At 35.7% G+C, this 27178-nt stretch overlaps 1 pseudogene; it reads right to left on the bottom strand.

Annotated features, from left to right (window-relative positions):
* Positions 1-6868: 6868 nt before the first annotated feature.
* The window catches only part of LOC123784282 (E3 ubiquitin-protein ligase Mdm2 pseudogene), a 98940-nt pseudogene continuing 78630 nt past the window's right edge, over positions 6869-27178 (bottom strand).

Here is a 27178-nt window from a genome sequence, read left to right as displayed (position 1 = left end):
AATTTGCCAGAAATTCCTCAAAAGATTTTGTATATTGACAACCAAGTCCCAGATGGCCTAGAGGCCATTGGACAGACTGTTTTCAAACACTTCTCAGGAGAAAATCTGGTCTATTTACTGATTTTGTTATTCGGTAAAAAATATTTCTTATTTAGTATTTATTGAGCACACTTATGATGCTAGCATACATAAAACAGGCACCTGGCTCTCTTTTAATCCACAATTGATAGTAACTTAATTGTTCTGTTTTAGAGGTTCTCATTTTCTCTAGGAATTCCATAAGAAAAAAATGTTTGAAGAAAGCCTTGGTTCATCTCCTTTGAAATGTTTTTCTAATAGGCAGTTGTAATTATAATGATAAATGTTAACTTGAGTGTGATAATTCTCTTGTTCAGATATCAATTTTAAGGAGCTGATTAAGGCCAAATCATAGCAAATTTTTCTTAATAGTTGTTTCTAAAATTCTGATTCAGTCATATCAATTCACTACTATCTATAGAGCAGTTTTAATATATACAATTCGTTACCCTAATTGTGATATGTATAATCATGAGCTTTTGCAATATAATGATTTATAAGAAATATATTTCTCGGATATATAGGCTTCATCACAGCACCTAAAAATGCTTCAGAACCAAAATAATGTGAAATGGGTACTTTATTACTAATGAAGATGACTTTTTCATCCCACCTAAAGGTGAGAGCTGCTTGCCCGGAGGACCAACCATATGATTAGACAGTTAGAACTTTCAGCCCCACCCGCCTTCACCACCACCTCCAGGCAGGAGAGAAGGGCTAGAGATTGAAACAGCCAATGGCTAATGACTTGGTCAATTGTGACTATGTAATGAAGCCTCCAAGAAACCCAAGAGGTGACCTTTTTGATCCATTTTTCAGAGAGTTTCCATGCTTAGGGAACAAGAATGCTTCCAAGTGTCACTGAGCAAGGCCCATAGCTCCATGAGGACAAAACTCCTTTGTGCAAGACCTTGGCCTGTGTATCTCTTCATCTGGATTTTGATTCATATACTTTATCATATCTTTTAATAAACTGGTAAATGTAAGTGTTTCTCTGAGTTCTGTGAGCCACTCTAGAAAACTAATCAAACTAAAGGAGAAGGTCATTGGAACGCTCCATCTGTAATCAATTGGTCAAAAGCAGAAGAAACAACCTGAGCTTGTGATTGGCCTCTGAAGTAAGGGACGGAGGGCCAGTCTTGTAGGACCAAATGCTTAACTTGTGGAATCTGATGCTATCTCTAGGTATGTAGTGTCATAATTGATTTGAATTTGTGTCCAAGAATTACTTGATGTTGTCTAGGGGTGGGGAATGCCTCCATCCTGGAATCAGATCTGGAAACCCTTAAAGAGCTTTATACAAAGACAATTCCTATTTTGGACCAGAATAGCGCAAGAATTCTGTCTCATAAAGTAACAATTTTCAAGTAAATTTGATTATACCATAAAAACAATTCAACTCTTCTATAACGAAAAAAATCAAGAAAACTGTGAATTAATATTGTGGAGAGAACACGCACACTTTGCCCATAATTTTCTGAAATCCCATATTCATTATCGAAAACTCAGTAATGTTTGAACTCTTAAAAAAAAAAAAAGATGCAATGAGGGATTCCAATGGAGGAAAGATTGGAATACATTTTGAAGACATAAAGATGATGTAAAAATGCAGATCAATGAAAAAGAACATATTCTTAATGCATGTGTGTAGAGGATTTACGGGAGGAGGAATACAATCTATCCTGCAGAACCAAAGAGACAAACTGTGTTCTCAGAGTAGATTGGCCAATCGTGTTTGGGGAATACTAAATAAAACAGGATGAGGCTTAACTGTCATTTACTGTCCTTATCCCATGGCTATATTCAAAGCACCAGGGACTCCACCAAAATAAATAAATAAGTAAGTAAGTAAGTAAATAAATAAATAAATAAATAAATAAATAAATAAAAGTTCTCTGAAGAAATTGAAATTGAGCAGTAATCTCTTTGCAGAGAACTGGAAAATATATGAAAAACTGGACTCCAAAATAAAATCTTGTTCCTTTTAGCACTTACAGAAGCTCCAACAAAAAAGATACACGATTATACTAAAAGCATCTCAGTGAAAGTAAGACCTTCAAGGGAAGAGCCTTTCTATTGCTTGCCTGATATTTGAAGAAAATAGTATCATGGAAGACTAAAGGCCAGGATATCCAAACTGAACAAAACAAAACAAATAAACCAAAAATAAAGAGAAAGAGATAACTTGAGAAACAAAGGGAATGAGGGATTTGAAGAAAAAAAAATCCCAGAGCTTTGAGGAAACACAATTTCAATAAAACAAAGTGAGAATGCTAATTGAAAAATAAATAGAAAAATATAAAAATCAATAGAATTAAAGAAAGGCAAACTTGAGGGAAAAAACTGCTAACCAACAGAGATAGATATCAAAAATATACATTGCAGTTCAAGATATTAGTCAACTCTCAAACTGTACAAGATATCCCAAAAGAAAAGATAGACAGAGAGAGAGAGAGAATACATGTAACTGACACTTGGGTACATTATTATGAAAAATTTAAAATGCATATAGCATCTTTATTGAGATTTAATTAACTTGCCATGCAAATACCCATTTAATGGTTTTTAGCATATTTTCAGACTAGCGTGACCACCACTACAATCGTTTTTGAACATTTTCGTCACCCTAAAACAAAACTTCATATTCATTAACAGGTACTCTCAATTCACCCCCAATCCTCCAGCCCTAAGCAAGCATTAGTCTACTTTCTATCTCTATAGATTTGATGTTCTGAACATTTCAAAAAAGAAGAATCATACAATATGTGGTCTTATGTGACAGGTTTCTTTCTCTTAGCTAATAGGGATCTTTTGTAGTTCCATACAAATTATATATTTGTTCTAGTTCTGTGAAAAATGTTATTGGTATTTTGATAAGAATTGCGTAAATCTGTAGATTGCTTTGAGTAGTATGGACATTTTAGCATTGTTCTTCCAATCCGTGAGCATGGAATATCATTCCATTTGTTTGTGTTATTATCAATTGCTTTCATCAAAGTTTTATAGTTTTCAGGGTACAGATCTCTCACCTCCTTGGTTAAGTTTATGCCTAGGGATTTTATTATTTTTGGTGCAATTGAAAATGGGATTGTTTTCTTAACTTCTTTTTCTGCTGCTTTATTATTAGTGTATAGAAATGCAACAAATTTCTGTATATTGATTTTGTATCCTTCAAACTTACTGAATTCTATTATCAGTTCTCATAGTTTCTTGGTGGGGACCGTAGAATTTTCTCTATATAGTATCATGTCATCTGCAAATAGTGAAAATTTTAATTGTTCCTTACCAATCTGGATGCCCCTCTACACACCTGCCCTGTCCTTGCCTCCCTGGAAGAGTCCCATGGATCCCTTTGGCTCTCCACTATATTTCTGCCATTCCTACCTTCTTTGATTTCGCCACTTCTCTACATTTAGCTGTGGAGAGGTTGTTCTGCCAGTCTTTGGGTAGTTTCCTAGGTTATTTATATTGATATGGGTGTTAACTGGTTGTATCCTTGGGACAAGGTGAGCTTAGCATCCTCTACTCTGTCATCTCCCCAGGAAATCCCAGTATTTTCATATTCTTCGGATAAATACCCAGAAGGGGAAGAGCTGGCTCATGCGGTAGTTCTATTCTTAATTTTTTTTGAGAAGTTTCTATACTGCTTTCCACAGTGACAGCACCAACTTACAATCTCACCAACAGTGTACAGGGATTCCCTTTTCTGTATATCTTCTCCAACACTTGTTATTTCTTATCTTTTGACAATATCCATTCTAACAGGTATGAGGTGATATCTCACTGTAACTTGAATTTCATTTCACTATTAGTGTTATTGAACATCTTTTTGTTTACCTGCTGGCCATCTTTATGTTTCTTTTGGAGGACTTGTCTATTCAGATCATTTGCTCATTTTTTAACTGGGTTGTTTTATTTTGGTTGTTGAGTTGTATGAGTTCTTGATGTATTTTGAATATTAACACTTTATTGAATATATGGTTTGCAAATATCTTTTCCCACTTAGTGAGTTGCTTTTTTGTTTTGATGATTGTTTCCTTTGCTGTGCAGGAGTCTTTCAGTTTGTTGTAGTCCCGTTTGTTTATTTTTACTTTTGTTTCCCTTGCCGTAGGAGTCAACTCACAAAGATGTTGCTAAGACCAATGTCAAGGAGCTTACTACCTATGTTTGCTTCTAGGAATTTTATGGTTTTGGGTTTTACATTCAAGTTTTTAGTCAATTTTGTGTGTTTTTTTTGGTGTATGTATGGTGTAAGATAGTGGTCTAGTTTCATTCTTTTGCAAATGGGTGTCCAATTTTCCAAGCACGATTTATTGAAGAAACTGTCATTTCTCCTTTGTATGTTCTTGGCTCCTTTGTGATATCTATGCATCCATATATGTGGGGGTTACCTCTGGACTCTCAATTCTGTTCCATTGATCTGTGTGTCTGTTTTGGTACCAATACCATACTGTTTTGGTTAATATAGCTTTGTAATATAGTTTGAATTGAGGGAGTGTGATGCCTCCAGCTTTGCTCTTCTTTTTCAAGATTGCTTTGATCTATTTGGAGTCTTTTGTGGTCCCATACAAATTTTAGAATTATTTGTTCTAGTTCTGTGAAGTATGCCATTGGAATTTTGTTAAGTATGAAATTGATTCTGTAGATGATCACTTTGGGTATATGGACATTTTAACAGTATTAATTCTTCCAATCCATGAGCATGAAATATCTTTCCACTTATTTTCCTGCTGTAGAATTTCTTCGTTCTGGCAGTTTTTTGGTGGATTCTTTAGAATTTTTTAAATATAATATGTCATTTGCAAACAGTAACAGTTTTACTTCTTCCTTTCTGATTTGGATACCTTTGGATTTTTTTCCCTTGTCTAATTTCTGCAGCTAGGACTTTCAATACTATGCTGAATAAAAGTGGGGAGAGTGGGCATCCTCGTCTTGTTACTGTTCTTAGAGAAAAAGCTTTCAAATTTTCCCCGTTGAGTATAATGTTAGCTGAGAGATTGTCTCATATGTTGATTGCCCCCAGTTCAGCTGTGGGCTGGATCCATGACCATCATGGCATGTTGAAGATTTGAGTTCTCATCAGGGCACATCCACTGCTACTAGCAAATTGAAGGGAGAATTCCAAAATAGTGCCCATTAGTGTGGGTGTTAGCAAGGTAGATTGAGATCTCAAAAATGGTTCCCACCAGACTGAGAAGTCCCTGGGGAGGGTCCCTGCTGTTTCAGGCTCCCTGATAGACGCTTTAAAGTTAGTAAATGGGTCTCTTCTACATATGGTCTATGCACTTTTCAAATTGATCTTTTTGTGTGTGCTGGCTTCCAAATTGAGTAATCTCCACAGGAGCCCTTTAAGAGTGAGTTTTCCATTCCCTACAGTTTTATAGTTTTCCTGAACATAATCCCTGTTGATTTTTTTATGTTTGTTTATTTATTTGAGAGAGAGAGAGAAAAAAAAAATGCAAGGAAGCAGGGCAGAGAGAGATGGAGAGAGAGAATATCAAGCAGACTCCCTGCTGAGTGCGCAGCCTGACATGGGGCTGGATCCCATCACCCTGAGATCACGACCTGAGCTGAAATCAAAAGTTGGATGCTCAACTGAGCCACCCAGTGCCCCTCTATTGATTTTTTTAAAAAGATTTTATTTATTTATTTGACAGAGATAGAAACAGCCAACAAGAGAGGGAACACAAGCAGAGGGAGTGTGAGAGGAGGAAGCAGGCTCCCAGCAGAGGAGCCTGATGTGGGGCTCGATCCCATAATGCCGGGATCATGCCCTGAGGCAAAGGCAGAGCTTAACCGCTGTGCCACCCAGGAGCCCCCCCCCCTTGTTGATTTTTAAAGCCTGGTGATTTGGGGACTGGTCTCTCCTGTGAAGGATCTAAGAGTTGGCATCCCTGATGTGGAGTTGGAATCTCTCACTCCTCAGTAAAAGGTTCCATAACTTTTACATTCCTCCTGATTGGGATTCACCATGAGTGTGGTGTTTTATTTCTGTGTGTGTGTGTGTGTGTGTGTGTGTTTTCTTGACAAGTCCATGTCTCTTCCTTTCTCCTCTCTTGATGCTTCCCTTTTCTTCTTTGTTGTGGAGACTGTTCATTCAATTATCAAGTCGTTATTTTTAATTTTATTTTTACTTTTTTGAAGATTTTATTTATTTATTTATTTGACAGAGAGGCAGCAGCGGAGGGAAAGGGAGAAACAAACTCCCTGCTGAGCAAGGAGCCTGATGCAGAACTTGATCCCAGGACCCCAGGATGATGTATCATGTCACTTTTAGAAGTAATTATTCCACATGTAATAACAGATTTTAAAAAATCAAACAATTAATTTTTTATTTGTAAATCAATAAATATTATATGCACATTAAAACTAAAAATTTAGACAATTTAATGCATAGGCATGGTGAATGAAACTATTTGCAGATTTGAATGTTTTATAAGTAGCATAATCACTGCGTACCATACCCTGAATGTACATAACTTACCTTTAAGTGTCCTACTTAAATTTTTCAAAATCAGATACTTCTCTGAATTTTAAGGAAGTCAAAATCATTTAAAATATGAGAAGCAGGGGTTAAGGATGAGCTATATATCCAATTTAAATTACATTAAAACCCAAATATAAAATATAAACAGAAGTGAAATTTTTCTAAAGATTGGTATTTATTATCCCCCCTCCCAAAGTAGGTAAGTTATACTACAGGGTAGAAATCTACATGTACTGAGATACTTTCTTGCTTTGATAAGTGTAAAAAAAATTTCATGCTGTCTAAATTTTTAGAGTTATATAGTTAGAAATATAGAATTCTACTTTTATAGGCATGTTCAGTAGGGAAATGAGTTAGCACAATCATTTGAATTGGTTGTCTATATACTGGGCAGGGCTTATTCCTTTTCTTTAGCTTCTTTGCACACGTAAAGCATGCCATAAAATGTCCTGGTTTGCCATGAACAATACAACCATATTTAGGTTGACCTTGGCAAATCACACAAGGTTAAACGGCATTAAGGAGAAAACTAGATTCCACGATATTTTCTTTGTCTTGTGTTTCTTCTCTCTCAAACTCTTTGACGTCTTCTTGGCTGCTATAAATGATGTTGTTAGAAGTTGATGGCTGAGAATAGTCCTCACTTTTTTGGGATTGGGAGGCTTGTCTGATTTTATCATCATTTTCCTCAGCACATGATTCTCTGGAATCATTCACTCTATTTTTTTAATTTTTATTTATTTATTTTTTACCATCAGGGACATCAAAGCCCCTTTTACTTGTGTTTAGTTTTCTAGTTTGTCTTTCTCAGGCATTTTCCCTTTATCTTTCCCTTTACCTTCCCTTTATCTTCAGGAAGCCAAAGCTCATGAAGGGCCCAACATCTGCTGCAATGAGGCAGAAGAGGAGGATTCATTTCATTGCACGAAGTACACTTCTAATAGTCTGTTCAGGAAATTTCTGGATCTTCTTCAAATGAATCTGTATTACTCTCCCCTGCCTGATATACAGTCAATATACTTCATCATCTTCATTGAGAATTCTTGTCCTTCTTCACTAAGGCTATAAGCTTCTGAATTGAGAGACTCAACTTCAAATTCTATACTGAATTGATCTGAAACTGAATCCTGATCCAACCAATCACCTGAATGTTCACTTATACTAGCATCAAGATTGATTCGATGGAGTGAGTCCCTGTTGATTCACTGCTACTGCTTCTTTCACAACATCATCTCCCTTATTACATATAGAGCAAGGCTTTCATCAAAGGAAAGGGAAACACTATCAGATTTGTGGTGCTTTTGCTGTCCTTCACCAGGTAATTCATCTGAACATTCTTCTGTCTCACCAATTACTCTCCTTTTACATGAGGTAGATGGTCTAGAAACCAAATCTGAAGATGAAGGTTTCTCTTCCTGCAACTCTTGCCCAGGGTCCTTTTGATCACTCCCACCTTCAAGGTGACATCCATTTTCACTCACAGATATGCCTGAATCCAATGGTTCATGCTGGTTGACTATAACCAAGTTTCTACAGATCATTGTATATATTTTCCTATATTCTTCACAGAGAAGCTTGACACTCCAAACAAATCCCCTAGAAGATAATTGGAACAATACGCAATATGCTATAGTTCCTCATCATATAATCGTTTAGTCATAATATGCTGACCAAGATAAAATATAACCCCTTTCATGGTAGAAGTGTCTTTTTGTGCATGGACAGACTTTAACAACTTCAAAAGCAATGGCTTTGGTCTCACTAGGGTCTCTTGTTCCGAAGCTGGAATTTGTGAGTTGACACAGATACGTTGGAATTGCACTATTGCATTGGACAGTGTAGAATAAATGCTTTATGTTGGTGACCACTGGTATCTATCTCTAATTGTCAGTGAATACAACTGCTGTTTACTAAGCGGGTTTTCCGTGCCTGGAGTCAGGGGAGCAGGGACAATCGAGGCTCCTCAGTTCCCTTCACTGGGTGCACAGAAACCTGAGGCCTGGGCATCTGTGACCATTCCACTCATGAGGCCCAGGCCACTGGGGCGCTTGAATGCACTAGGTCTGGAGAAGGAGGCTCCTGGAAGCAAAGGGACAGACCTCCATCAGAGGGGTCGGGGTGCCCCTTGGGCTCTGGCTCTTAGCCTTTTTCCTTCCAGCCACGCAGGGCTGCATAGGCCCCAGAAGGAGCTGAGCCAAAGGAGGCACACCAGATGCATGCCCTCTGCTGCCCCTGTAATTATAGAATTTTTGTGCCCATGGGAGGAGGTAATTTCAAGATCTTGCTATGCCTCCATCTTAACCCAACTCCCTCTTCTGTTTGAATGTGTTTACAGGTATAAACTTCCTTCTAGCTACTGCTTTAGCAATATCCCAAAATTTTTCGTATGTATTTTATTTGTTTTCATTAATCTCAAAGTATTTCTAATTTCCCTTTTGATTTCTTATATTTTGTATTTTGTTTAATTTCCACATATTTGTAAGTTTCTCTACTTAGAAATGTATGTATATAGCAGCATTGTTCATAATAGCTAAATCGTGGAAGGAACCGAGATGCCCTTCAACAGATGACTGGATTAAGAAGTTGTGGTCCATATATACAATGGAATATTACTCAGCTATCAGAAAGAACGAGTTCTCAACATTTGCTGCAACATGGACGGCACTGGAGGAGATAATGCTAAGTGAAATAAGTCAAGCAGAGAAAGACAATTATCATATGATTTCTCTCATCTATGGAACATAAGAACTAGGAAGATCGGTAGGGGAAGAAAGGGATAAAGAAAGGGGGTTAATCAGAAGGGGGAATGAAGCATGAGAGACTATGGACTATGAGAAACAAACTGAGGGCTTCAGAGGGGAAGGGGGTGGGAGAATGGGATAGACTGGTGATGGGTAGTAAGGAGGGCACGTATTGCATGGTGCACTGGATGTTATATGCAACTAATGAATCATCGAACTTTACATCAGAAACCAGGGATGTACTGTATGGTGACTAACATAATATAACAAAAAAACATTAAAATAAAAAAAAGAAATGTATGTATATATCAGTATTTATCTAGGTATCTATCCACTATGCTATACTTTATAAATTTACCCTGGATATCTATGGTGCTGAGATCTCTTTTGGAGAACAAGAAGGTATGTTCCTACTTTAGAGAGAACATGTGAAGAGGAATATGAGATTTCATAGAAATCTTCCAGTTAAAACTGTAATCAGAAGGTGTAATGAGTCCCTACTGCTCATTTGCAGAGAAGGAAGACTCTAAGCCTCAGGCTGTCAATGTGCTATGCCTGCCTATAAAGCAACTAAGAAAGAAAGATTTTAGAGCTACACAGATTTGTTTCATTAAAACAAGTCTAACGGTTTTGAAAAAAATTCCTTAGAAGTGCTTTCTTTAATGTTGCTTTGAGGTGAGTAAGATAATTGATATGAAGCATTTTTCAGCTAACAAAACAAGCATTTTGTTCATACTAATTGTTATTTGCATATTTCTAATAAAGGGCTTCAATATAGATACCTTCCAAAATCATGAACCATGTCCAGTTAGTCCAAAAAGTTTGATCTGAAAGACATTTGAAGAAACCTTAACATGCCAACAAAATGGTAGCTGATGGTCACCAATACCAGAGATCATTGTAATATTTGGTTAATTTTGCTAACTGGAAAGATCAATACTTGCTAGTAGAAGACACCAGGGCAGGGGGTGTGGGGGAGTCCAGAGGAAACCTTTTCAGAATGTGTAATTTCATAGCGATGCCAAGGCAGACTAGTGTGATTGCTGACTGGAAGGGCCCATAAGGAGTGGCAGATAAACTGTAGCTATGGGAAACCCAATTGGTTAAGATGTTAGATGTCATACAATGTTAAGAAAAAAAGAAGGAGGAGGAGGAAAAAGAGGAGGAAAAGGAGGAGGAGTGGGAGGAGCCATTAGGAGGAATTGGCACAGACACATAAAGAAACTAAGAATTTATGGAGAGTTTTTGGGTGGGTTGCATCTAATGCAATTCTTTGCCTTTTAAAAGTCAAGTTTGGTACTTTCCCATATTTAGTGAGCTCTTAATTGAAGAATCATTTTGAAGCTAAAACTATTCCTCCAGTCGTAATTCCAAGGGAAATTATTTTGGCAGGATCAGGCACTCACCCACTTTCATCTCTTTTCTACTATGAGAGTTAGTGGTAATAGCATAAGTATTATTTTGTCTTGGGGAAATATTTTCTGTTTTCTGGGGAAATAAAAGTCTTGCTAAAGATTTCCTTTTAAAAATTTTGAGTTTCTATGGTAATTTTACATATTCCTACAGTTTTCAACTTAATTTTACCTTAAAATTTACATGAAGTTATTTAAAGAAGGATTTCAAATGATTACATGAAAAAGATTGTTTTGAATTTCACACCCCTGTAAGGTTCATATAAAGTGTATGAGGGGCAATTGGATATTTTTAGTGTTCAAATAGAAATTTTTTCAATATTTTCATATATATTTTCATATATAATGAATAAATATATAATATATATATCATATATATTATATAAATATATATTCATATATATTTCTAACTTATTCTATTTTTGATATTTAATAGAGTTTAAGTATACCAGTATCATGTGAACATAAAAATATATAAAATTTGTATTAAAACAAAGATATACAGAAAATATTACTTTGTCAAATTGTCTGACTATATTTTCCTCCTTTTGAGATAGAGAATCACCACTGTATGCAGTTTTCAGTTTATCTGTGAGGTAGATGTTCTTGTGCAAAAATATCCATCTGTTGACATTTCTGTTTGTCTGCAATCCTACTTTAATGAGTAATCACTTATTAGAAATATTAGGCAACTCACCAGTCACGTTTTAAATCCTGTCCACATACAGAAACATCTTCAAAAATAATATAATGAAGCAGTGCTTGAGAGTTTGTCAGTCATTGTCACAAATATTTCTGTGAGATTCAGCAAAGTTTTAGATGAAAGTTTTCATGTAAAAATATGTGAAGTAAGTCTGAACATTTAAAGATTTAACACTTATCAGAAGAGATATTAATAAAAAGTTAAAAAATCAGAGTAGGGCGAGAACTCAGGATTTTCAACAGATAGTCTGACATTCTCTTTTCCTTTCACTAGTGGCTTTCAGAAATATTTTAGCTATAGCACTCTTTTTTCAAAAGAACATTAACATGGAAGACTAATAAATAAAAACAGAAGTACTCTAGCTGAATTTGGAATAACCCATTATTCTACTTGTTCTTTCTACATACCCACAACACCTCTTTTGCGGTATCTGGGGATCCCTTGGGTTCCTTGGAGAACTTTCATAACATTTTATTATACCAAGTTGACAATTCAAGTAGGATGGGTTCTCAATTTATGTTCATTATAAATGCAATGTATTCACAATTAGTAATACTTATTTATCATAGTTATAAGTGGATTCAGCAATCACAATTTTTTTTTCAGCAGTAGATAACCGAAAGCCAGACTAACACTGGTTTTTAAAAAAACTAGAGGTTTATTACTCTCTTAATACAATGAAAGAAGTGAAAGTAGGTAGCTTACTGATGTTAGTTCAGCAGCTCAGAATTTGAGATGATTTCCTTAGCTGTCTCTCAGGGTCACAAAATGGTCCTGAGACTTCAAGCTTTGGAACCATCATTTAAGACAAAAAGAAACTTCCTTTATCAAGAAGACCCCTTCCCCAGAAGCTCCTCAGCAAGCTTCCACTTATGCCACATAACTCCTGTGTTATATAGCAACTGCTATCTGAAAATGGTGATTGACAACATGCGTACTTAGCTTTTCCAGGCTCATAATGGAGGTGAGATGAGAAAATTGAAACATGAAGATTTTAGATAACCATTTAATAGTGTCTAACATAGTGATATTCAAAACTGAAGTAGAATTAATACAGACTTTTACACTTGGAAGTAATTAAATTTTTTCTTTAATCTTATAGTGGTAAGGATGTTATTGATGATTCTATCCTTGTTTCAATTTAAAATTACTGAGATTCCTGAAAATAAACTTTAAAACCCTAAAATACTTATTTTATAGTTTTTTGTTTGTTTTTTTAGATTTTAGGAAACCCAGAATTTTATTCCTGAAAACTAAATATAATCCTCACCTTGTATTCAATGTATTTCTATAGTCTAATTATTTTTGGGAAACATCCTTACATATTGTTTACAAATTCTCTGTAGACAGATTTGTCATACCCCAAAGTTTCCAAGTCTCTACAAATCTGTTTTTTTTCTTTACAGTTATTTTCCCCTTAGGTTTTTACGCAGCTTTCAAATTTGATAAGTGGTAATGTCTCATAGGATATGCATTTCTGAGACATGTATACAAATCTAAACTATTGTGAGGAGGTAAATTATTAATCCAACAGATAATTCCATATGTCACCCTAGTATTTTAAAATTACATTATCTCTTCAGCATAAGACAATCTGTAATCCTATCACTTGGTCCTTATTTGATTAATATGGACTAAATATCTGAAAATTAAGAAAACTTTAAATAATAGTTTGAATAACATTCAATTATATCAATTTAATTTTTCATGTACTAAAAAAAAGTAATATCCTGAGAATTTCTTAGGTCTAGAAAAGGTTTAAAAGAGACATAAAGACATAAAAGAGACATAAATCCATATGGACATCATCAGTCATGATGAGTGGTATGGGTGGCAAACCAAACAACCATCTAGCGGTCAAGCCAAGTGTATCATTAAATCATTGAGGGCCACTGGCATAGTTCAGCTCAGCTACTTTTGTTGCTCTTAGCAACTGTATTAAATGGAATAGTTGACACTAATCCATTGCTGAGAAGCCAGTATATGCGGGGGAAGGGGCAGGTAAAACTAGCCTTCATAAAACTGTGAGGCCTTTTACATTAATGACAAACGGTAGTGGAGTAATGGGTACTAGATCAGAGGGAAAAAGTCTGCTCTGGGAGAATTTTAATTGGACATTTTAAATTTTTAATTAGAAATAAATGTAATTTTAATTAGAAATTAATTTCTAACTTTATAATTGATTCATCACAGAGTACTTGGCCTGGTGCATTTATGTCTTTTAATTTGGTATAGATAAATAAACATTTAACGAAGTTTAGTGGTTTGCAACTTGATGGATTATATAGTGCTTAAGAGAATCTGCCAAAAATCTGGTACTGGGAAAAATGGTACCTTTCTCCTTTTCTGTCTTAATATTTGTGAAGTACCTACTAGGGTATATACAATTTCATGTATAGTATCTAGTACAATCCTTACAGCAATCCTGGGTATTTTGGAATTGCTATAATCACTTAATAAAGGACTAAATTAAGGGCCAGAGATTTTAAGAGACTTGCCAAATGGCACACAGCTTGTAAGTAGCAGAACTGGGATTGAAGCCTGTGTTCACCAGCTGCCAGAACCTGCAACTATTTTCAAGAGATGCCAGGCAAGTGAGATTCAAAAGCCAATAATCATTGACCTATTGCAAAATAAAATAACTAGAGAACAAAATAAGAAGAAACAATCATAGGATGTCATCTTCCCTCCCCCAAATATATACAAGACATTTAGCAATGATAGAAGAGATTTCATCTGGTAAGGGAACCAGAAGTCTCACTTGAAACAAAAAGAATTGAGCAGGCAAGAGTATGTAGCTCAGCTTTAAAAGCAGAGTCTTAACATAGAAGCATTTTAGTACTATGTGTGCTTTTTGCTCTTCTCACCCTTTTAAGAACAGTGCTCGTTGATCTTGACATAACGGCTCATTGATGATGATTCTTGCAAATAACTGGATGTGAGTGTGGGCATGGGGAGCAGGGAGAGACACTTTCACAATGCTAAAGAAAAAGACAAAATAATACCCGCATGTTTAAAAAGTCATAAATAAATCTTACAAAAGGTAACAGAAAAAAACTGACTTAGTTTTAAAAATAAGAAAAATGAAAGATATATTTCTCTCTTCAAAGTTTGTCTGGATTTTGAATGAAAGAATATCATTATATGTAAGGTTCAGAAATTAATAGGTATTTCATTATTCTTATTTTTTACATTTTTTTACATAAGAAAATGGGTCTTGAGAAATTTTACTGTTTGCTCAATATTGGTCAGCTTTTTATTTTCTTATTTATTATTTTTTTATTTTTTTAAAGATTTTATTTATTTGACAGAGAGAGAGAGAGCACAGGCAGGCGGAGCAGGAGAGGGAGAAGCAGGCTCCCCGCTGAGCAGGGAGCCCGACGTGGGGCTCGATCCCAGGACCCCAGGATCACACCCCAAGCCAGAGGTAGACACTTAACTGACTGAGCCACCCAGGCACTCCTGGTCAGCTTTTTAATAGAAAGAGCTTACTTTATAATTAAATGTTTTAAAGTATTTTAATTTCAGCTACCATTTTTAATGATGGTTTCAATGTTATTAATTTAACATCCAGTATGATAATTTATCAAAACGTCAGTGTGTCCAGAACAAGACATTCTAACTCCTGGTTAAGACTCAGGAAACATGGCTAGAAGTTAAGCCATATATCCTTGTTGACCAAAACATATGCCTCATGCATATTTGGCATGAATATATCAAAAACTTGAGTTATCATTCCTTGTTTATACATAAGTTAGAATTTAAGATATACTCATAAGCATTCTATAGAATTAAAATGAGGGTGCAGTAAAATTTAAGAAAAAATTTTAAAGTTTTATTTCTACATTCCTTGGAGAGCTTCTGAGAGCTCAAGGGATCAAGAACAAATTACATTGCATTTCTCCTCTGCTCCTGGAGACTTTCATGAGGAGAAATCAGTCTCAACTGAATTCCAAAGGCATTCAAGGTAAAAAGTAAAAAATGCACTGCCTAAGAAATTTATAAGCCATTCTAGTTATATTCTTATGTGATGCAAATAATACAATAAAACCACATACGATATAGCAGTTTACAATGCCCTTTCTTATATTGTCTAGTCTGATTCTCAAAACCACTCCATAAGTGAATACCATGTTTCAAAAGTTCAGCTTGTGCATGTGTATTCACAGACAACTGATACTTTTTAAATGCTTAGGAAAAAATGTACTCCTTCCCTTTGCACTAATAATCAAAATAATAACGGGTAACTCATATTCACTGAGTTTTTAGTTTGTGACAAGCACTGTTCTGAGTCCCTAACAGTGTCTTACCTAATCAACACACTTTTATACATAATTATGGCCTTTTTACTGATAGGAAAATTCAGGCATAATAATATTTATAACTTCCCAGGGTTATAAAATCAGTAAATGAGGAGGCAGATGTTGAACTCAGGCAGGAAGTTCAACTCCAGAGTTTCTACTCCATAACCAGAAAATTAATCTTCTTTCTCATCTCTAAGATGCATTAGGGAAATATCTCAATAACAAAACAAAACAAGAAACAGCAAAATGTTGTAATTTGGTTACAACATTGGTTGTAATTAATCCAAACCTGGTTTTTGGATGAAACTTTAGTTCTTAAGTTTGTTTTGTCACCCAAGTCTGCGACGATGCTCACCAACATTGCAATCCATGTAAGAATTTCACAGTTCTCACTAAATAGGTGACTTCCATGTCAGAACAGGAGGTGTTGCACCTTATGTGAATGTGACATATATAATTGTGACACGTAATTGATATTTTTTGGCATCAATATATTTATAAGAAAGAACAATGAATCATGATCTGAGGAGAAAAGAATAAGCAATTTATTAATTTAAAAGGAAGCTAGGAATTAGAAGAAGAATTTAAAGCATTTGAAGAGATGCCTCAATGCACTTGAATCAGATAAATATAGTGGAACAGGTTCACTATTTTACAGATAAGGATTGATGTTTGGGGGAGGGAAGTAGGTGGTTGATTTTTTTCAGGGGTCCAGTGATGTTGGCATGTTGAGACATACCTTCTTAGGTGAAGGATAAATTGTTGCATCTGGCCCCTTCTACAACGAAGAAAGAGACACAATGCTTATGGGCTTCTTCAGATTTTGGAAGCAATATATTCCCCAGCTGGGTGTGATACTCTGGCCCATTTACCAAGTGACCAAAAGGCACCTATCCTCAGTGGGGCTCTGTCTTAAGTCATCTCAGGTTGCTATAGCAAAATACCATAAACTGGGTGGCTTATAAACAACATAAATTAACAATCAACATATTGTGGATAGAGCTTCAACATATAATTTTTTTTTTTTTTTGGTGGGGGGCACAAATATTTAGTCATTAACAGGCCCGGAACAAGAGAAGGCTCTGTGACAGGTCCAGACTGCCGTGCAAGCTACTCTGTCTCTTGGGCCATTTAATCCAGAAGATGCGATGGTGTTTGAAGGATCAGTGGCAAATAAGGATGTTATTTGGAACCTTTGGCAGACCCCTACAGGTGAATTACAACATAGGATTTTGGAGCAAGGTCCCACCATCACCCACAGATAAATAGTTTTTTGTTTGTTTGAGAAACAGCATTGGCCAGCTGTTGGGCCTTAGTAGAAATTGAATGTTTACCCACAGGACACGAAGTAACCATGAGACCTGAGCTACCTGTCATAAACTGGGTGTTATCTAACCTATCAAGCCATAAGGATTGGAATGGACAGCAATATTCCATCATCAAGTGAAAGTGGTATTGTATATGATCAGGCTTGAACTGACACTGAGAGCGCAAGAAGTTATAAGAAGTAGCCCAAATGCAAATGGTCCCCAATCCTGCTATACCGTCTTCGTTTTCTTTCCTCTCTGTTCCCTTATCATGTAACACAAAGGGTATTGATTTTATATCATAGTATTTAAGAATTGTTAATTTTATATCATAGTATTTAGTTCTGGGATATGAAGGCAGGTAATAAACCCACTCAGGGACTTTATCTCCTTTTCTGGGCAAGAGGTTAATGTGTTTTTGTTGTAAGGAGGATAGTTTTATCATGTAAATCAGAATTACCTTATTATTTTCTTTCTTTGAAGATTAAGTATGGCTTATGGGGATGCACATGGTTGCCAAGTTGACAAGGAGTGGACTTGTGATAGTTAATCTTCCATATCATCTTGGCTGGTCACAGGGTGCCCAGATTAAACAGTATTTCTGGGTGTGGCTGTGGGCAAGTTTCCAGATGAGACTAGCATTTGAATCTGACTCAGTAGATTGCCCTCCCTAGTGTAGGTGGGTATTATCCAATCTGTTGAGGATGTGAGTAAAATACTGGTAGAGAAAGGAGAAATTTCCCCCTTTTTGCTTCCTTTGTGTCTGCTTGAGATCTTTGCTTGGGATACCTCATCTCATCTTCTCTGGCCCTCAAGATGGCATTTAAACCATCACTTTCCCTGGTTCTCAGGCCTCTGGACACAGAATGAATTATACCACCAGCTTTCCTGGGTCCTCAGCTTACAGACAGCAGATCATGACTTTGCCTCTATAATCACATGAGCCAATTCTTCACAATAAATCTCATTTTATATAAATCCTATTGGTTTTATTTATGTCTTACTGGCTCTGTCTCTCTACAGAATGCTAAAAATACAGTCTGCTATTAAGGAGAAATTATTTGAATGAATCTCAGTGTTTTAAGCATATAACTCCTGCCTGAGTTGGTGCTTCGCTAATAATTTTATGGCTCACCACACACTGTAAATTCAGGGATGTACTTGGTCATACCTGGAATTAGCACTGGTTCTAGAAATTTTATTTTCTTAATTTGGAAACCTTCACTTTCCTTGATATTTTAGGGAGACTGGAGGACAATATAGGACCTGGATTTCTATATTGCACTGATATCTAATTAATGATATGAAGTTGTTGGTTAAGGAGAATGGGAAAGATTTTAGAGTAAAATTACATAAATCAATATGGGGGCTGGAAGGAATTTAATTAACTAATCTACTAGATTCCTTTAGTAAGATTCCTGGACTCAAAACCAGCAGCATCATATTCAATGGAAATAAACTTTAAAAAATTGGATCAAAAATAAATGTGGTACACACACACATACACAAACACACACACCATGGAATATTATACAGCCATAAAAAGGAGGAAATTCTGTCACATGCTATAACATGGATGAACCTCAAGTACACTATGCTAAGTGAAACAAGTCAATCACAAAAGGGCATATACTATATAATTCCATCAGTTGAGGTATCTAAAGTATTAAAAATCATAGGAAAAACTAAGGAAGTAGAAAGGTACCAAGGGCTAGGGGAGATATGAGGGAGAATTAGTGCTTATTGAGTATAGAGTTTTAACTTTGTAAGATGAAAAAGTTTTGGAAATCTGTTATAGTGTGAACAAACTAAGCAATACTGATCTTTGAACTTTAAAATGTTTAAAATGAGAAATTTAGTGTTATGTGTTTACCAAAATTAAAAATAAAATTTTAAAAGATTGGATCTAAAATTAGTGGGAAAATGTCTGACAAAAGAATACTTTTAATATCATTACAATTCTTACAACTAATATAGTCTTGCTGAAACACAATATAGATCAGATAGAAAAAAATGGTACAAATTCAATTTGTTTCTTTTTAAAATGGCTAGGACAAATTTAATTATCTAAAATCAAGTTGACATTGATGATGACAACATGGAAACTATCATTTAACCCTTTAAATCACTATTGGTCAAAAAGCCAACTGTATCTAATAAGATTGGAATTTGGTTTAATTGTACAAAAATCTTTTAAAAATGGAAAATTCATCTCTCTACAAAGAATTGACACTTATATATCTTTAATAGTTGCATCCAATGAGAGTTGATGCCTAATATATTAGTTGGAAAGAAATTTGCAACTAATAATCAATGTACCCTTTTTTTTATTAACCTAAATATGCATGTGTTATAAGATTAAACGATGGGATTTCTAAGACATCAGTCAACAAATGGTCTATGTGGTATGCATAGGACTAAAACCAAAGAAACAAAAAAAAAAGAAAAAGAAAAATTGATAACTTGTAAAAATATTTGTTATTGGGCTGAACTTCAACCATATTAAATACAACATAGAAAATATAGGTTGACTCTCAACAGCAATCACCTTGTCATTCTTTGCTTCATTACATAAATATTACATGGGAAGACTTGCTTTTTATTTCATCAGTTCACTCCTCAATCCAATTACTGTTACATTATTTAGACTTGCAGTTAAAGTAAGGATAGTATTAACAAGGTACTATGTCGGAAAAAGTTTGAAAATCTATATATTATCTACCTGTTTTTCGGGAATGAGTCATGCTATATTTGAATAACCAGTCATTAAACAAATCAGAAACCATTCATAAACTCATGCATTAAATAGTTAAAACACATTATAAAGACATAAACTATTTTATATCATAAGAACATGCATAATAGTCCATGATATAATGCATTAGTAGTCATTTCCTAGGGTTCCATTTAAAAAGTACCACAAACTTGGTGGCTTAAAACAACAGAAATATTGCCTCATAGTTGTGGACGCTAGAAATCTGAATTAAGGTATCAGCAGGACGGTGCTCTCTGTAATGGCTCTAGAGGAGAATCCTTCCTTTCTCCTAGCTTCGAGTGCCTGCCAGCAATTCTTGGCATTTCTTAGCTTATAGATGCATCACTTAAGACAATGACCATTTTTCCCTATTTTGTCTTCATATTATCTTCCTTTTGTGTGTGTCTGTGCTCTAATTCCCCCTTTATATAAGGACATCAGTTATATTGGATTATGGCCCACTCTAATGACTCATTTAACTTGATGACCTGTACAAAGACCCTATTTCCAAATACAGTCACACTCTGAAATAGAAGGGGTTAGAACTGCAGCATCTCATTTTGGGGGGAAACCTATCAAGACATAACGGTGGTCTACAACTGAAGCACTAGATTATAGTCCAAAATTTTCAACATTAAAATTATTTTTAGGAGCACCTGGGGTGGCTCAATTAGTTAAGTGTCTGTCTTTGGCTCGGTCATGATCTCAGGGTCCTGGAATTGAGTCCTGTGTTAGGCTCCTTGCTCAGTGAAGAGCCTGCTTCTCCCTCTCCTTCTACCCCTCTCCCCTACTCGTGCACCCTCTCTTTCTCTTGCTCACTCTCTCTCTATCTCAAATAAATAAATAAATAAATTTTAAAATTATTTTTAAAAGCTTTTATAGTATGTTAAAATAGCTTTATTGAAGAAACTACATAAGAGAAACTGCAGCTTATAACTTGCATGAATAACTGAAATAATATCTATACTGTATGTCATCTAAATATAGGAATCCTTTTGAAAAAATAAACTTAAAATCTGTCTTTTGAAACTCTAAATTGAGTCAGAAAAACAAATTATCAATCATTAAATATTAGTATAGTACCTTGTTATAGACTGCATAGTTTTTCCCCTCACCTCCAAATTTGTGTCTATCCATAATCTCAGAATGTGATTTTATTTAGAAATAAAGTCTTTAAAGATGTAATTAAGGTAAAGATCTAGATGAGATCATTCTGGAGTAAGATGGGCCTAAAGCCAATGAAAGTTTCCCTGTAAGAGATAGAAACAAACAGACACATAGAGAAGAAGGCTATGTAAACACTGAAACAAAGATTTGAGTTATGCTGCCACAAACTAAAGAACATCAGAAGTCACCAGAAGCTGGAAGAGGCAATAAAGGATCTACCTCCAAAGCCTTTGGAGAAAGAATGGCCCTGCCAACACATTGATTTTGGACTTCTGTCCCTTACATTACGAGAGAATAAATGTCTGGGTTTTTTGGGACTAAGTTTGTGATTTGTTATGGCAGCCCTGGGAATCTACTACATCTCTTATGCCTTAACATGGAAATGTGTGGAAAGATGAAAAACAAAGAGCACATATTTTCTACCCAGCAGATTTATAATATAGGCAAAACTAAGAAATACATAAAAAATAACCAACAAAATTATTCAAAACTTCCCAGGTGTTCATGAACATTCATTCTTCAGGCCACTTCTTCCTCCATATGGAAGGAGGATCAAATGTAGTATTCATAGCTCTGGTAAGTGGAGTGGTTTCCCTTAAAAAAAAAAAATGTCTTTTTTTTCTGGGCCTTGCTTGTTTGAGCTGCATTGTAGCAGCTGTTTTCTTTCAATCACTACCAACATGGTGAGCTAAACCATGTGTGAACCAGGCCAAATTTATTTCTCCTGTGATACTGATCATAAGTAAACCCTGATGATGCCAACCCCGGTGTAAGTTAATGGAAAAGTTTCTATAAGAGATATGTGACTAGGTAGTCTGGGCCATGTTCATGTAACTTACTTGTGCCCTCTATATATTGCTCAGGCCCAATCTTGAATGCAATATCTCTGTATGGACCAGTGTTATGACTACATGTATCTAATGATGTCAGCTCATGATGAGAAGTTTCAGCCATATATACACTTGATGAGTGGCAAAGCATTCCATCTCTACTAGGGCCTATTCATATGCCAGGAGCTGCTTCTCAACTGGGGAGTGACATGCTGTAGTGTCCTAACATAATCTAGACCTCACTCAAAACTGACAGCATTTTGAGGCACTCAACAACAAAAAATCAGAACAGTATTTTCTTACTGTATATATTTTGCCTTCAGAATCTAAAATGGCTCACCAAATGCCATGCCTCTTTCTTAATTGTACAGGATATAAAGTGTAATATACTGTCTTTACATTAAAAGGAAGTTTCAGGAAACCTCAGATGATTGGACTCCTAAAAATTTCAAATCGTACCAATATGGCAGGCCCCTAAATCTGTGTATGTTCATCTCCCATCCTGTGGCACATGTCTGTCTTACACTATATCCAGAACCCTTGCTATTTCCTTTCTAAGTTGTTGTTTTAGCATGGTGTCATCAATATAGTGGGCCAACACAATGTTCTCTGGAATGTCAAGAATATCAAATCCCTGCAAGCTGTGATGTGACAGAGAATAAAAGTAATATAACCTTGGGAAAGAGGGTTAAGTTTTTTCTACTGACCTTTCCCCCCAAAAGCATGACTTTTGAAGCTTTCTACTAATACAGATTGTGAAGAATGCATTCATCAGATCAATAGCACTATAACAAATGCCAGCGGCAGTGCTGATCTGATGTTGTAAATATGCATCATCTGGTGTTAATAGCTGTTACAATGAGAACTACTCTTATTTATGTTTATGATAGTCCACTATCATCTACCATGCTCCGCAGTTTTTTCAGAGGCCAGAGAGTAGATGAATGGGGTTAAGATAGAGACAACCACTCTTACCTCTTTTAAGTCTTAGAAGATAAGTCCTTAAAGTCTTAAAGTGGTACATTCCTCCCAAGATGATCTATTACTTCTGATTTATTTTCTTGGGTGGAGAAATGGGCAGTTTCAAAAGTTCCTCTCAGTCCTTTTTAGCATAATGGTTCTCATTTCTGAATTATATCAATTCTTTTTACCATGCCTACCAATTATGGACTGGGGTTTGCAGAAATGTTTATATAGTGAACCAGTGAATACTGTGGTCTGGCTGCAGGATGAATTTGGGCAGAGCTCTATTTAACATCTAGGTTCTTTTCTACCCCCTGTAACAAGAAAACTACAGTAGCCTTATCAGTCCTTTGATACAGTGTATGTCCTAGAAATATTTGAATGTGTCCCTTTCCTCAAAGTACAATTTGTCTGTAACTGGATACAGGTGGCTTTAAAAAATATTGAGAAAAAATATTAGATATACTTCTGGTGGTACTGTACAATTCTTCAAGAGGACTCATTTTCTCTTAATGATTGGACTGTAACCCTAAGAACAGATTCATATCCAAAAACTAGATGAAGAATTTTAATTTTCTATTAAGGACATCAGCCTTCCAGTCTTCAGTTCTAGACTTTTACAGGTAATATAAGTCAAGTAACAAATCTCTTTTAGTCTTCTGACCCTTCTACAATTCACTGCTAAGACAATTCTGGCATCTCTATTTTACTTAACATAAACCATCATTCAACTGCAGTCTTTAACTGGACATCTCAACAACATATCAAGATCAGCATCTGGTTCATGCCAGGACATAAATTCCTGAGTCACAAAAGAATAATTTCTCTCCCATTCAGACTTACATTCTATATTCCCTTGTCCAATACCTCCAAGATCAAATTCCATATATGTTCATTCAAGTTCTGTCAGGGACATACTGGGCAATTCTCTGGTGTATCTACTATTTCCTCCCAGAAATGGAATTACATTGTCCCTCAGGCTGTTCTGTGACTTGATCTTAGTTATTGGTTTAGAGACAATGAACAGAAGTAGAGGAGAAACTCGAGGAGGACAAGCATCAATTTATAAGCCCATACAGGACTTCTAAATAAGGGAGGGGTGTGTGGGAGAGAGCCTTCTCTTTCAATGGGTTGGGGGTTACTTCTATCAATACAGAGATTCAAGAGAAAAATTATGGGTTCATGAGTCTTAGGTCATCATTCAAATATCTTCATCCTGGATAAGTCTCAGAGTCTTAATCTTTTCCTATCAGGGAGTTGAATTAAACTTAAGAGACCTGTGAATGCTATGCATTCAGTATCCTCTGAAACTCCACTACCCTTACAATTAATTCCCAGGCCCAATTTTCAGCCTAGTTAACCCTGTAGGATATAATGTCTTTAAATACTGCTGTGGGAGCCTTTTGACTTTTACAGTATGCCTTGAATTTTAAGTGCCAGAATCTAAATATGTCCTTTGCTTTTTAAGGGCTTTCAAGCCATTAACAACAACAACAAAAAAATTATCTAAATTCACAATCTTATAATTAGCACTGCCCCCATTTCTTTCAGTACCCCACTACAACATAAGCCTATAATTTAACAAACACCTGGCTCTAAAACCAAATCACTTCCAGGTAAAATACTGCTAATTGTGACACAACTACATTCCAGGAGTGATCATCTCCCTGATTACCACTAGTAATACAATCACCATGTGGCAGATGAGTGAGTGACACATTTCTATCATACCAAACTCAGCATGGGATTATTCAGTGATACATCTGATTCTAAATATGTTATTTTTTGTTATCCATAGAGAGCAGAGCCAGAAACAATGGCTTTTATGAAGGCAGTTTATTTTGGAAAGCAATTCAAAGAAGAGATAAGGGGATCTAGAGAGGCTTAAAAGAAAAAGAAAAAATAAATAAACTAATCCAAGGATACATTGTTGAACTGGTTTTCCCTGTTGCCAACAGGGGACTCATTCCGCTGTGACCTATGAAGAATCTGGCAAGACACACCTGTGAATTGTACCATTAAAGCAGTATAGAGGAGAATACTTATCTACTGTTTATTGGTCTGATTGTTCAAGGGCTGTCCTATGTGTTAATATCTTCCTGGCATTCACATGTTTGTGTATGGGAGAGTAAGCATCTTACATAGAGGCAGTTAAACCCTAAGCAGAAAGTTAAAGGTATGAGGTACAACAGATCTAAGGTGTTGTCAAGTTACACTTATCACAGGTGGTAATCATGCCAAATTCTACAATAAAACTTAGTTCTAAAGCATCGATTCCCAAATTTCATTGTACATTAGAATCACCAGGAGGGCTTGCTAAAACACATATTTCTTGGTTCCACCCCAGAGTTTCTGATTTAGTAGGTCTGTGATACAGCCTGGGAATTTTACTTTTTAACAAATTCCCTGGTGATGTTGATATTGATGCTCCTGAGACCACTATCCTAGAATATGTAAGGCAAAAACAAGAGTTGTCTGATACGAAAATATACAATTTTTTAAAAAGATTTATTTATTTATTTTAGAGAGAGAGAAGAGAGGGCATGAATGTGGGGGAGGCAGAGGGAGAGAATCTTCAAGCAGCCTCCCTGCTGAATGTGGAGCTCAGTCCCACAACCATAAGATCACATCCTGAACCTAAACCAAGAGTTGGATGCTCAACTGACAGAGCCACCCAGATGCCCTGAAAATATACAATTTATTTAAGCATGATCATCAATGAACACACACACACACAAACTGGGTGTAAGAAGCACAGAATATGCACAAATCTCAAAATACCACCTCACAAATTGATTATCAATTGAAAAGATACCATATATAGTTGACATACCTGAAGGATACTATTTAGCCAGGTGATTAGATTTTGTATCATTGATAATGGAACCTACTGATACGTGTCTTCTAGTATGATGACACAGGGATGACGTATCAACCAAGTAGTGTCATAACCAAATGTCTAACTTGAATCTTATTATAAGGAAGACAACTACCCTACATTCTTAAACATACACATTAAGTAAGGCAAAAAGTGGAGAATACTACTCTAGAAAAAGGACGCCAAAGAAACAAAACAATAAATTCAATATATAAATTTTAAAAAAAATATTTTATTTATTTATTTGTCAGAGAGAGACAGTGAGAGAGCACAAGTGAGGGGGGCAGCAGGCAGAGGGAGAAACAGGCTCCCCACTGAGCAAGGAGTCTAATGCGGGACTCTATCCCAGGACCCTGGGATTATGACCTGAGCTGAAAACAGATGCTTAACCAACTGAGCCACCCAGGTGTCCCTCAATGTATAAGTCTTGATTAAAACCTGAGGAGAAGAAGGGCAGATGGAAAGGAAGCTGTTGGCATAATTAGTTAAATTGTAAAGACCTTATTTTAGTTTTATTATAGTAGCAATACTAAATTTTGTTTATATGATAATTTATTGTAACTTTATAGGACTACTCTTATTCTAGGTAATACACATAGAATTATTTACAGGAGGTATGCCTGGGTGGCACAGTCAGTTAAGCATCTGGCTCTTGGTTTTAGCTCAGGTCCTGATCTCAGGGTCCTGATATCAAGCCTCGTGTGGGGCCCAGCATGGAGTCTGCTTCAGTTTCTTTCTCCATCTCCCTCTGCCCCTCCTTCCCACTCTCCCTCTCTCTTTCTAAAATAAAAATAAATAAATCTTGAAAAAAAAAGAAGTATTACAGGAGGAAGGCCATGAAACCCTCAAATTACTTTTAGATATTGGCACAAAAGCAGTAACAAATATGTATAGAAATAGAGAAGTCAAGCTACCAACAATTAGCAAATCTAGGTGAATGATATATAGGTGGTGATTATAAAATTCCTTCAATTTTCTGTGGGTTTGAAATCTTTGAAAATAAAATTAATTGGGAAAGATACAAGATGTGACATTATGAGCACCATCAAAAAACCCTAGAAACACTCTGAAAGTATTCAAAGGAGAAAGAAATAACTCCTAGAATGAGAAACTGGAGGAAATTTCAACAAGATTGACAAATTTGTTCTGAATCTTGAAAATTATAGAATTTTGACAGGGAGACCTAGAAAAGATAGATACTCCATGGAGAATAATGATGTGAGCCTAACATAAAAAGACAATGTTCATTATTATTACTACTATTAACAATAATAGCTACATCTCATGACTAATATGTTCAAAACACTAAAGGATTAAAAATAAGTTGAGATAAATTGACCAGGACCTTGAAAGACTTAGTAACAGCTTTGCTAAGTTACATTAGGTGAGGTTAATATGTTATTTGTAAACACAGGAAAAATTTAACCATCATCCACATAGACTATGACTAGCCCTCAAAGAAATCCCAAACATATCACATATTAAGTCAATGAAGCTAGAAATTGTACTGAATAGGTCAGTTAGTATTATCCTAACACTAATATACCCTTGCA

Source organism: Ursus americanus, chromosome 4 (genome assembly GCF_024610735.1).
Source record: "Ursus americanus isolate L20-20 chromosome 4, mUrsAme1.1.p, whole genome shotgun sequence".
Classification (NCBI taxonomy): domain Eukaryota; kingdom Metazoa; phylum Chordata; class Mammalia; order Carnivora; family Ursidae; genus Ursus; species Ursus americanus.
The sequence above is the reverse complement of the archived record's forward strand: the minus strand, read 5'-3'. Positions and strand labels throughout refer to the sequence as shown.